The 13545-nt window shown below is 27.4% G+C and overlaps 1 protein-coding gene across 4 annotated transcripts in view; it reads right to left on the bottom strand.

Moving 5' to 3' along the window:
- Positions 1-13545, bottom strand: part of LOC129959074 (leucine-rich repeat-containing protein 24-like) — a 497442-nt gene that overhangs the window by 70502 nt on the left and 413395 nt on the right. For 3 of the 4 annotated variants that reach the window (XM_056071869.1, XM_056071868.1, XM_056071871.1), the window contains one exon: positions 6629-6653. The exons of the other annotated variant lie outside the window; for it this stretch is intronic. The gene's annotated coding sequence lies outside the window, so the exon portion shown is untranslated. The remainder of the gene's footprint in view (positions 1-6628; positions 6654-13545) is intronic. 4 annotated transcript variants of the gene reach the window in all.

Here is a 13545-nt window from a genome sequence, read left to right as displayed (position 1 = left end):
TGCGATAGCAAATGATATAGAGTATATGAGACATGGAAATCTCACATTAATAATAACAGTAATTCAGTTTAGTAATACAGTTTCCGAAATCATGAATAATATAAACATTAATTGTTGAATTTTTTCAAGTCCTTAATAGGTTTTACATAGAATGTATGTCTTAAACAGAAATATAAAGCGATATTTGGGCATTTTTAATATGATAGGAATAGTTTCATTCTAGGTTACAAACTATTTATCTCAGGAGCGTCAGTCAAATGAATAGAGTCAATTTAAGTTTGGAATCTAATCCGGATGCTGCAGGAGAAAAAATTGACGCCAATCGACATGACTCTAATATGGATATGTTTTTGCTGTTCATTGAAGACTACTTTGAAATTCAGTATCGAATAGGTTTTCATTCAGTCTTCTTAATTTCTGAATGGTTTTCTTTATAAAACCGTTGAATTTTGTTTCAATATTAATTCTTTCTGAAGTTACACTCATTTTTATAATTCCTACAAATATCATTCTATATGAAGTTGGCATAATCTGCATATTGATGCTATTTTACATCGTTACATGTCCTTTTTCGCTAATTCAAAATTTTGGTGAAATTAAAAAAAAGTTCATAAATTTAAATGTCTTAAATATTTTTTGTAGAAATTTGGTATAATAATTTCCCCATTTGTTGTGCATCTCCAAAACTACAGAGTAAGCAACCTGTTCATTTAAAAAGTTTTAGAGTTGTTTTAACACTTTGTAATTTGAAAAAAAAAACTGAAAGATTCATCTTATCTATTCGTCGAACTCTAGTATTTAAAGATAGTGTATTAATACAGTCTGCAAGATTATTAGTTAATTATTATTAATATCTATCTTCAAAATTTTAAACAAATCATTTGATAAAATTTTAAATTAGAAAAGTTTTGCTTTATACCTTATTTTAGCCACAAAAAAAAGTGTTTTCCAGTTTTCAAACATTTTTTGTTTTTTAACTGATATATCTTCGTTTCATGTTTTTTAAACATTTTATGCCAAAACTCAAAAATATATGTATTTTATAATACTTTTCAAGAAATTTCATCCCAAACGTAGTCACACACCTTAATTATTTTTCTTTTTCCGAAGTAATTTAATTATCCATATAAAAAATTATTTTAAACAATGAAATTTATTCATATAAAAATTAGCTCAGTGTTATTACTAGAACAGAGAATTCCACCTATTTTAAACCTTAGTTTGATTTTTATCCTATTTTCAACGTGGAATGTGTTCTCAATAGAAAGAATTAAGCTTATAGTTCTTACAAAACGCACCTACATTATGTCTGACTCTGGAGCCGAAGAAAAAAGATTTATGAAGTATGCGACAACATAAATCATCTTGCATCCCCAGTAGATTTAAAACAGATGCAGCTGAAGAACAGCTCCAAAATGCTCTATATGGAGGAAATTTTTATTTCTCACAAAGTATGACTCTGATGTAAAAATACTGAAATACTTCGGACTAAAATCTTAGGTTTTTCTTTGTTTCATATTTTTGAACCTTTTGGAGCTTTACTTTCCGCGGTTATATCATGCCATACTTCTTTATATCCACTTAAACTTTTATAAACAGAGATTGAAGTTTAAAGAAAGTTCTTAAAATAAGTAGGAAATTTTATGATTCATATATTGTAAAAGAAAATTATTTATGTTTAGAATAAAAAATGAAACATGAATAAAAGTGTTTACCTTTAATCGTCGATGTTAATTTTTTTCTTCACTTTGTCTTGTTTGACTTTTTAATCTAATTTTCTGTTCTCCATACAATTTACAAAATTTATTGGTACAGCTATAAGACTCATAACATAAGTTTTGAAAAATATATTTAGCTACTTAACTACTTTTTTCTCTACCATTTAAAGATGATACTTATGATTTGGAAATGTTTGATTCAGCTAAGAATCCGTAGAGCAAAAGGAATGTTTATAGATTCCACTAATTTTTTTGTAAAATTATGACATCAATAAAGGATTTAAACCTAGTTAATAACATTAAATATAGAATAATTCGAGGAACGAGTCATGTTCGTAAAAATTATTTAAGCCAGATTTGTCCTCAATAGATTAGAACTATTCTTGCTGTTATTTCGTATGCTTGATTTCTAGTTTGTTTTCTAATTTGAAAATCAATCGACAACTTTGTATAACTTTGTGGTCAATTTTTTTAAAGTTGGATTCTAAATAAAAATGCATGTAATATATTTGTCAGTGTTTTGTGAATCGTATTTATTTTTTATCTTGAATTGTAGTGTTTATAAATATTTGTATTGTGCAATATAAGTTTGAAAGCACTAAGTAATAAAATAATAATAAAACTAAACTGGTGAGGCTTCCTTTTCGGCCTTTTCGCATATTTCCACATTATAGCGTAAAGATATCATATATTGTCGTCGTATATTGAAGTGAATTGAGTAACAATTTTCGAACAGTTACTCTTCCATTTAAAAGATTTGCTTAAAAATTTGATTAATTTTAGCATTAAGATTGCCAGCCAAATTCAATTCATAATGTTACTTTGTTTATTCTCAAACAGAAACACATGCAAAATTCAGTAAAATCATTAGAATAAATTAATAATACAGAAATAATAATTAACACACTGAAATAATTTTTTAGAAATGTTACATTAAAAAACTTTTGGGGAAAACCTCCAATTAGAAAAAAGTATCAGCAAAATACTTCAAGAAAATATTTGCAATCCTGAATTTTTAAAATTATTTTCTTAGTTTTACTCTGACAATTTTTTCCTGGGTATTACTATTCAACTACAAAAAAGAATCCTAAACATATATTTGCTTCATTTCCTGTTAGAAATAATGCCTCAAATTATTTATTAAAATAATTATCAAAAAGTGCGAAAACAACTATTGAGAAATGGTGGAACTAGAAGTTATACAAATTTAATATCTTTTTCAGAAAATAGACCTTAAATTTATCTAGCATTTAATAAATATAGAGCAGGAATTATGAAGACAAAATCCCTCTTTTTAATAGAGTTAGAACCTTTAAATGAGAAATTCTAACCTCCTTTAGCTTTATATTGGAAAACGTATGTACAAAATATGAAATTTTTAACTTCCTTTTTCATTTATTTAGCAAATAGAACTTTCATAAATATATATGTGAAGGAACATTACATCAGTCCTGTTTTTTCATATTATATTATCCGATCAGAATATTTTTTGATGACTTCTAAAATTTGAAATGGTCACTCTTCGAAATTCCGTCTATATAAAGGAAAAAAAATGCTTTCCTTCTTTGATGCGATATGTTATTTGACGAATGCTTTACAGTAACTCTACATATATTTTAAATATTTTCTTAATTTCAAAACGCATTAACGAAACTTCGATGAGATAAAAATACGCATATTTAAAATGTTGTAAAATGCTCTAGTAATAACTTAAATTGCAAAATTTGAAAGAAATAATTTTTATTATCCTATCCTTTTAATATCTTATTTTTATCCTATCCTTTCTTGCGTGTAATTGCGATCTTTTTAATATTTTAAATTATCTTTTAACTTAAAACGTAGTTCTAAAATTTCTTACGAAATCTTTCACTTGTTTGTATAGCTGAGATATTTATTTTAATGCTATCGGAATATTATTCCAAAACTAAAACAATTTTAAAACAAGAAGCTCAAATTCAGATAATTGATACCAAACGAGAAGAGTAAGCTCAGTTTTCGAGAAATATTGTTTCAGTTTCCCAAGAAAATTAAGATTTCTCAAAAATCGCGTTCCTGAAAAGTTTTAAACCAGATTTATATATCTATATATCTTGTAATTCACATTTATACGATTTTAAAAATAAATAATCTACAGATATTTTCAATGACTATTGTTATTTAAAGTAATTGAATCTTCGTCATAAGTTTCTGGACAACAGTTCTTTGACATCAATAATATAAGAAAGTATAGTTTTTAAAAAAGATCGTCAGTGAGAACTTTATTTATATTTATAACCTTATGACATCTGAAAATTTTGAAACTATGCTTGAGATTTCTTTTTATTTCGGAGGGAAATGGAAGATTGTTTGTTATGATGAAAAATCTTTAATGGTTCGGATGTTTAATTAAAAAAGGCTTTATTAAAATTATTTTCATTTTATTATTTTTATTCAAAATACACAACTGTAAGCCCTTTGTAATTTATAATTAAATTAAAATAAATTTAAATATGCTAGATAGCTTATTTCTTTTCATTAAGGCATTATTAAAAATTGTTATTATGAAGTATTTTAAAAGTATTTTTTTCTTTCCGTTATAAATGTAATTGCATATGATAATTTAAAAACCATTCCTCAATGAAGCATTTCTGAAAAGTATTAAAATAAATAATTACAGTAAAGTTATTTCAAAGGATCTTTTTAATGAATAGATTTGAAATACTTTCTTTACGTAAAGCATTTTAAAGACAGAGGCTTAGAAATGTTTGTGATTTAGAAATGCACCATGATTTAGTCAGAAATAAAATACTACTAACAAAACGAGAGAGGATATTTACTTTTTGAAACAGAGTTGAGAGATAATTAAGACATAAATTAAACAAGGAAACAAAAACTGTTATTCTTTATAAAACGTGAGGTTATTAATTGCATTAACGTTACTCATTTTATCTTCTGTCACTCGATATAACGTAGAAGAGGCGGAGGCTATCTAAAAGTGATTAACAGAAAAATGCACGTTTGCTTCGATTTTATTGTTAAGTTTATTCACCATTTACTTCACTATATTTTTCAGATAATTAAATGATCAAATATCCGCGAAAACTACAATCGATTGTGTTTATCAAGGAATTTTTCATCTAAAAGACAATTACTCATGCTTTCTTTTGCTAGCACTGGATTTTGCAGAAAAACAATGCAGACGAAATTGAACTAGGAAACTGCGCATTTCTTATTTTTAGTTTAAATGTTACTTCACTACTTTTACTTCATTTCTACTTTTTCTTTTCTTAGAAATAGAGTTATTTAATGTCGACTTAACCTTACTGTATTAATATTCAAAAAGTATCAGAATAATTAATTGCTAGAAAATGTCAAAATCTGGTTTTGGACAGCGTAAAATAATTACAGTTATAGAATAGATATTATTTTTCTCATTTTTATTAAATAATAGCACGTTTTTAATAAATAATATACATGTCATTGATATATTTATTACTATATTTAGTAAGCTCTTTATAATTTATAACCTTATATGTTAAATAATAAAAATATTCACAACAGTAGATACTAAAGTATATATTTAAGAAAAAAACAACTTTTAAGGAACGTATGCAAGATAATGTCTAATCCAATGGTACAATAAGATCACTCACATCATTTGACTTAAAAAAATAGTTTCATGAATAAATGATAAAATTATATTCCGTATTGAAAAAAAAATCAATGTTGCAAGATGGCAATAACATGACAGAAATTTAGACAAAGATAAAAAGACCGGAGTTAAAAAGGGTTGTTTTACAGTTATTAGAGAATGGGATATTTTAAATGCATTAAAGTTCTTTATTCAACATTTCGAAGGAAAAAAGGAGAAGTATTAAAAAATGCAGATTCCACTTTTCTCTATGATGAAACAAATTGTTCTTCTTTTCAAAAAATGTCCCTTATTGTCATTAAATGACAACTGACGATAAAAAACATGCTCCAATAATCTGCTGATAGTAAAATGGTTTTTAAGCAGAAAAGATTTGATCTATTCACTACATTCCCGCGTGAAGCCAAATATTGACTCACGTCGGATTTTTTAAAATTCAATTGCGACAGATTTACATGCTAAATGAATGGACGAAGATTTTTTGTATTTATTTTGAAGAACAAAATAATAATTAGGTTAATGCGTTTTCAGAAAAATAATTTAAGTTAAGTTTTGCAAAAGTTATGTTAAGTTTTTAAGACAAAAAATCTTTTTCTTTTTATATTCAAAGGAAATCATACATTTTTGCATCCCTTGGAAGGAAGCATTATTTAGATATTCAATTATGCTTGCATATGTTTCATTTTATGCATCTCTTTTTTTGTTAATCAATATTTTGCATTAATGTATTTTATGCTTGCATATAATTATATATTTTAGAAATGGCTAAATGTATTCAAACTGCCTTATGAATTTGCTTTCTATTTATCTTACATATATTGTATCGCATAATTCCATGTAAGCATCTTTCTAATTTAAGAATGATCCCAACAATAACCATTTCTTCTCATTGTACAGTCCTACTGTTTATTGAATATATTTTAACGAAAAACTAATGATAAAAAAATAATAAATCCTGCATTAATTTATAAAACAAAAAGAAGGAAAATTGAACAGACAAATCATAAATCGATAATCAACGGTATATCGATTTTAACGGTATAAGTCGGTATTCATTCGGATTTTCAGAATTATTTTTTATATTATTTCCAAAGCGATATTTCAAAAGAAAATCGGAAAATGTTTCAACGTAATGAATAAAAAAAATGAAGCACAATAAAGCAAAAAAATTCTAATGAACTAGAAAAACAACAATTCAATAAGAATATGTTTAGTATTTATGAAATATACGGAATTTAAATACTGTAAGAAATTAGCAGAAAAAATTAAAATTACTTACGAAAATTCATTCTGCAATAAAAAGCCTGAAATGAAAAATTAATTATACTTTTATGCAAGTAAAGTTGAGCATAAACATAGAAATAAATTAAAGGTTGAATAAACTGGCATAAATAGTAAGTGCTACCATTTTCACATCGATAATAATTATAAACTATAAAATTAAACACTAATGTTTTCATTTCGATTTCTCGTAAGTACTTGATATTTTCAAAGTAATTATAGTTATTTCTTTAAGCAAAGTTATTCCTTGTGATTATGTTTGTAATAATTCACCAGGAAAAGCATACATAAGTCGGAAAAATAAAAGCATATAAATACATTTCCGAATCATTCAATACTAGTCTTCAAATATAACCAAAAACAAATTCCTTCACAAAACTGTCTATGGTCTAACTTGAAAATCTGAAAATTGGACCAAAATCCATTTCAGTATCTCTAACTATATTTTAAACAGAAAGGTAAAGTAATTAATGACAAGATTTTGAAGCTCGTAATCACGTTTAGAAATAAGATGTTATTATAAATTTGAACTACATATGTTACTTTTAATGTCGACATTTTAGCCAAAAAATGCAACATATGAAATATATAGTCTTTTCTCAGTGAATGTCTTGAAAATGATGAAAGACATTTTTTCTAATCCAATGAAGATACTGAATAACAGAAGCATTTTAACCTAGATGTTCAATATTTTAGAATGAAACAGGCTTATCTCACGCTATTCATTTTTTAAATCGACTTCAGCAATAATGATTCAAGTATTCTCTAGAAGTGCGAGTGTGTGTGTGCGTGCAATGCAAAATTGTACTGGGCGCCAATGATATCTGATAATTCGAATTGCATATAAATTATTGAATGGAGCTTGAAGAAAAAAATTGTGATGTGCACCGAGAGAAAATGATAGTTTCAGAGCATAGTTTAACAATACTACGTAACATTAGATACATAAATTTATAAATGGAGGATATAAAAACCAAGTCTTTGAAATGAAATATTATACTTTAAAAAACTTTACTAACCATTACTAACAACAAAACTAAACCATTTTCATAAAACCCAAGTTGTTTAATTCGATCTTCTCAAACAGAATTGAGAGTAAGGGAAAGGATTTCATATATGCCAAGTATTTTGATCCTACTTACGAATAAAAGGGGAAAAATACTTACAGTTCGAAATATGGTATACGTGCAAACTCTCAGAAGGACTTTTTAATGCATTTTGAGTTATTGCTAATGTAATTCCCAATTGTATCGTACATTTTTTTTTCTTTAAATATCTTAGTCATTTAAATGAATATTTCTAAGAATATGTGACCTTCTATATATCTTTATTTGCATTTTCCTAAGAATGTGTTTTTCTTAGAACCGTGAGGAAACTAAGATGAAAAAAATGCAGTCATTTTTAATAAAATTGCTTGAATATCTAGGAGCTGCCTGAAACCCTTTTATTCAAAATTACATTTTTCATGCTCCATTCTGGACTTCGAAAGCATAACTGGAAGAGATATATACATTGCAAAAAAGGGTAACAGTTGGTTCGTTTCGGATTACGAGTAAGAGTTCTACCTAAAGGAAAAACCATGTTATGCAAACAAGCTAAGTAAGAAAGCACTTTAAGCACGGAAGTACTGCATATTAATGAAGAAAAAGGATGAAACCAAATGCAGTAATGTATGGATATATGTTCTTCGGTTCCAGGTTGTGATTCATGAAACACTTTCGTTAGAATGCAAACGGCCCAAGAGCAACCTTTCCGGGATAAAAAATAACAGTTCAGAAAGTTTCAAGTGATATTTGACATAATTGAATGTGCGTAATTTTTTTAACCAGAAGGGCAATTTGCTTTACATACTATATGTCTCTGTAAATAAACTGAAACAAATTCAACTGATTCTTTGACTCCACTTTTTAGTACGGCTACCGTATATGCCCAAGACTAAACGCGAGTAAATAAATGTCCAGACTAATATTCTGACCAAAGATGGTTTTCTTTGGAAACGTTGTAAACGAAATAACAATAAGCGTTTGTCGAATTTGAAAAATTATAGCTCGGATAATTCATTTCTCGAATAAATATTCAGCGGTTCACCAGTTCATTTCGTGAACTTAAGCATTTTACTATGGAGTTTCTTCTTTTGATTTCTTTCTTTTAATGTTTTAAAAATGTTCAGAAAGTTCGTTAATTACAAAAATTATGATAAATTACCAATAATGATAAATACCGTGGAAATGCTTTATATATGCCTCTTCGTTTCTACAATATCTTATAAACAGAGAAATAATTTAATTTGAGCTTTGATTTGAAGGGGAATTATTTTCCTTATTTCATAACATTTTTTAAATGTTAGATAACTTTTAGCAGTAAAGTAAATGGAAGCCGATGCTAAAATTCGGAATTATTTTAAAAATGCGATAAAAATTGCTTTGAATTTCATCCAAATTGTAAAGTTCCGATGATGCATTTATATGCCTAAAAGGAAGTAAAACTAGTTACATATTAGTACTTTTTCAACAGTAAAATTACTAAGAAAGATATTTGAGTTTTCTAGTGGGAAGAATGCAATAATTGAATTTTATGTGTAAAAAAGGCGAAATTTCTTTGTGATTGAATTAATGACTAAACATATATTTGTACTATACTCTGAAAAAGTTATATGGATTACATAGTGTTTATCAATATTATTTTATTAATAAGATATTCCTCAAATTTTAATAAAATAACTTATTCTTTAAAATTATATGATTTTCTTTCATTTATATATAAAATGGTTATAATTAAACTTCCGATATAAACAGCATCCTACAACGCAAACGGGTGAGCGGATTGCAACAAAATTCGGTGTATAGACTATACACGAGATGCGCTCACGGAATTTCGAAAAATTTATTTATTGACTCGTTTCTGATCACCTCGTCGTCGAATCACATTAAGTGAAGATAAGGAAAAAATAACAGTAAGCTGTTTGAGAGAAAAAGAAAAACAGTTCAGTTTGTAGAAACAAGAACAGATTAGGACGAAATTGCATAAGAGGAGCAGTTGTTAATCGTGACCAGGACGATGTAGGGAAAGGTGCTCCATGTGACCACCCTCAATCACTTGCAAAATTTCAAGTTGATGAACAGTGAGCTCAACAGCAGATAGTAACTGATCAGTTGTATTGCTTCGCACATAAAGCGCCATGGAGTTTTTCAAGTCATTCAACTTCGCAACAAGATACCATCATCATTACAGACGGAAACATCGACATAAAACATGACAACAACTGCAAACGTTTCTTACCCTTACCCGTTTTGCATAAAGCTTCCTGTTCTTCGCAAGCATGCAAATCTTGACATTTTTTTTCCCCCTAGAACTGACAGCTTTTCCCGGTTTTACATTTCATTACTCATAATTCTTGTTCCGGATTGTTTATATTGTTTCTGTATTCCGTTTTGGTCGTTTATTGTGTGAAATTTAATGCTTTTCCGGAAAAGACGCCCTCTGGTGGACATTTGGGAACTAAACTGTTTTTTTCGAAATTCCGTGAGCGCATCTCGTGTATAGTCTATATATCAAATTTCGTAGTAATCCGTACACCCGTTTGCGTTGTAGGATGCTATTTATAGGGGAATTTAATTATTACCACCCTGTATATTATTTACTTTTTGTGTCATTATTACATTGTTAAGCCCCTTCTGAACATCGATCGTTTCAAAACTCCTGAGAATAAAAATTTCATTCTAACATTTGTTAAATATCTTTCAATTCATTCCCCCAAAGCATTTCAAAAGGAATCATTTACCATTACAAATAGTATTTAGTTGAACAATGACAAATACGCTTACTGAGTTTCCTCAAAATTGAGCCAACGCTTTGAACAAATATTCCCACATGTCATCGTACTCTCTTCATTAGAGAAGAATGACTCAATCAGACTTTTAGTTCCATTGGTTGAAGTCTGTAAATTTGTTCAATGCATTTGAGACACTTAGATCCTTTATATTTAGAAGATGAATGTTCGGATAAATTACCATTCTAAGATATTTATTAGAACCCTAACTTCACTATATTTTCATTTGGAATCAATATACCTAACAGTAGATTTAGTTGGCCGATGAGGAAAGAATGCGTGTATCAAGTCCCATAAAAATTGCCATCCGAATGTCTTATCCATGCACATTTTGATTATGTGTATAAAGATAGAAGGATATTGACAGATATAAAACTTTTGTTTATAAAGAGCGATACAAATAGTTTTAATTAAAAAAGGAATATCTTGCTCAATTTCATTTATGAAATAAGTTTTAAATGTATGTGATGTATATTAAACACGACAACAGTAAATTTTTTTATAAAAATTTTAATTAAATTACAATTTTACGAAAGATTAGATGTATCTTTGCGATGATTTTTTATTAATAGGTACTTCTAATAGAGCTCCCTCAAGTGGATTAAACATAAAATATTTCGTTTAGGACAGTATTTTCTTAATAACTGCCAATTTTCATAATATCTCGAAATGAAGAGCCAGATTAAAAATTCTTTCTACCGTATTTATGCTATATTTATATTTCTTTCATCACGATAATAGAAAGCGGCATCTCCAGAAATTCATTTGAAATGACGAATTCAATTTGCTCATGTGCAGCAGAATCGAGAATCAAAGTAAATAAAAGACGATGTAAGTGAATTTAAACTGAATTACGAAAATATATCACAGAAAAACAGAATAAATTTATTTACAATGCCTAAAACATAAAAAGATTATTTTGTATCTCTTTCGTTTTCAAAATTTTGCTTTCGAGATTTAAGCACATGCCTATCATTGGTACCTTCGCTTTTACGTCTTTCTGTCTGATCTAATGGTAATATTTTGAGTGAAGATCTAGGAAAATAAATGCATTAAGCAAGCTTATTTGAGAATATGCTTCTTAAAATGTCACTCTATTGTATTGTTCTCTCTCTAGATATTTTATATTGAAATAAATATTAGCAAAATGAGTTTTTATAAAAATGAAATTCAAAACGTCTTTTAAACTGAGTGTATGTTACTTAGTCAATTATCAGTTTTTATTCTATGAAAAGCAAAAGCAAAATTGATTTTTGATGTTTTGAAGAAGTTTCGAGTGCATCATAATATCAAGTTCTTTTCTCGCCAAAAATATATGTTAATTAAATGATAAAACTGTAGTTTCTTCTTAATATGTTAAACAAAGCTGATCTAAAATTGATTATTGTAAAAAATTCACTTTAAAATGTTCCCTCTGTTATATTGAGAATTTTCAATGTTATATTGAGAATGTTCAATGTTATAATGAGAATGTTCAATGTTATATTGAGAATGTTCAATATTATATGGAGAATGTTCAATATTATATGGAGAATGTTCAATGTTGTATTGAGAATAATAGAGGATGAACTCAAACAGTTGACCTTCGAGTTAACACACCAAAATGTATCTAAATTAATTCATATTCACGTGCAAAACAGATGTTTCTCAACTACTTAGGTCAGTGCATTGTTTCACATCCAACATTTCTAATCCTACACCATGTTAATGTTGATCGAGATACTTTCTATTGAACGTTTAATCACAGGGCGGGTGACCTATCTTCAGAGGCACGGTTTATTATATTCTTATGATAATTGTGTCTGTGGAGAAAAAGCAATTCCATCCTTTACATTATAATAAAATTTCACGAAGCCCAGCTTAGGTGCCAAAATATTGTTAAAATATCCTATTTAATAAAGATTATTGATCTTTTACAAGAAGGAAATCGTGATATCCTCATTGACTAAGAATGACTTTAAATGGTTTCATTAGCCACAGACATTTACTGTGAACTTTTTCAGTACACGTTTTATGTTAATCTCACTTTTTCTTAATTTTTTCCATCCTAGATATTTCTTTACGCCGAAAGAGTGTTGTTTACCCTTAAGTCTTATCAGGTCGATTATTTCCTGGTAGTTTAATAGTAATAACAATCTCAACTACGTGCGATAGAATATGACACAATTTGACCAGAAATTTCAGGGCACTTCTGAATTTATAAATTTCTTCTAATGCCTTCAAAAAGATTTAATGAACTACTTTTAAACATTAACCATATACAAAAATAACTCAAACTCAATTTTACAGAGAAAATTCACTAGGGATTTAAAAGAACGATCAGAAACTTATGAAGGAAATGGTTTGTCCTATTCTCTTGTCACAAAAAGCAAATAATGATATGCAAATTTCAACAATTATATTATTTGTTGAAATAGCACGTACATTCGGGAAAATGTTAAGGATTTATTAAAAAATCTCAAATGTCTTTGCTTATAATATGAAGAGTTTTCAACAAATTATTTGAAACTTTGAGAATTTATTATCACATTTTGGTGAAGTATTAAATTAAAATTCTAAATGGATATTTTATTTATTTAAAGAAATATAAGTATTTGAAGCAAATATTTTCTAATTACGAATGTGAGAAACATAGCATATTTTTCTTTTATAATTTTAAATTAGATATATAGGGAAGCATATTTAAAAATTATAACTGAATGCGTTGAGATTCAGAACTGTATTGGAATTGCAGCAAGGTGAATTTCATTTGCCGTTTAAGAAAAAATTAATAATAGTGATTTACCATAAATTGTTTTAAAGTCAATCTTTATATAGTTGTATTAAATTGTATAAATGATAGAAATATACTAATTACACCCTGAAAACTTGTAAATTAAATGCATGATTTAAATTGCAGTAAACAGCACTTTTGTAGAAATGTATAATTATTGATTTAGTTAATATTTTAAAAGAATGCACAACAATGTAATAAAAATGCAAAAATTCCTTTCAAAAATTGCTGAATAGAAATCATCGAAATTTTACCATTATTACACTTAATGAATATCTGAGAGGTATATCAAGTTTCGACAGCAATAAAAAAT

Source organism: Argiope bruennichi, chromosome X1 (assembly GCF_947563725.1).
Source record: "Argiope bruennichi chromosome X1, qqArgBrue1.1, whole genome shotgun sequence".
In the NCBI taxonomy this organism is placed as follows: Eukaryota; Metazoa; Arthropoda; class Arachnida; order Araneae; family Araneidae; genus Argiope; species Argiope bruennichi.
This window is presented reverse-complemented; position numbering and strand designations above follow the sequence as displayed.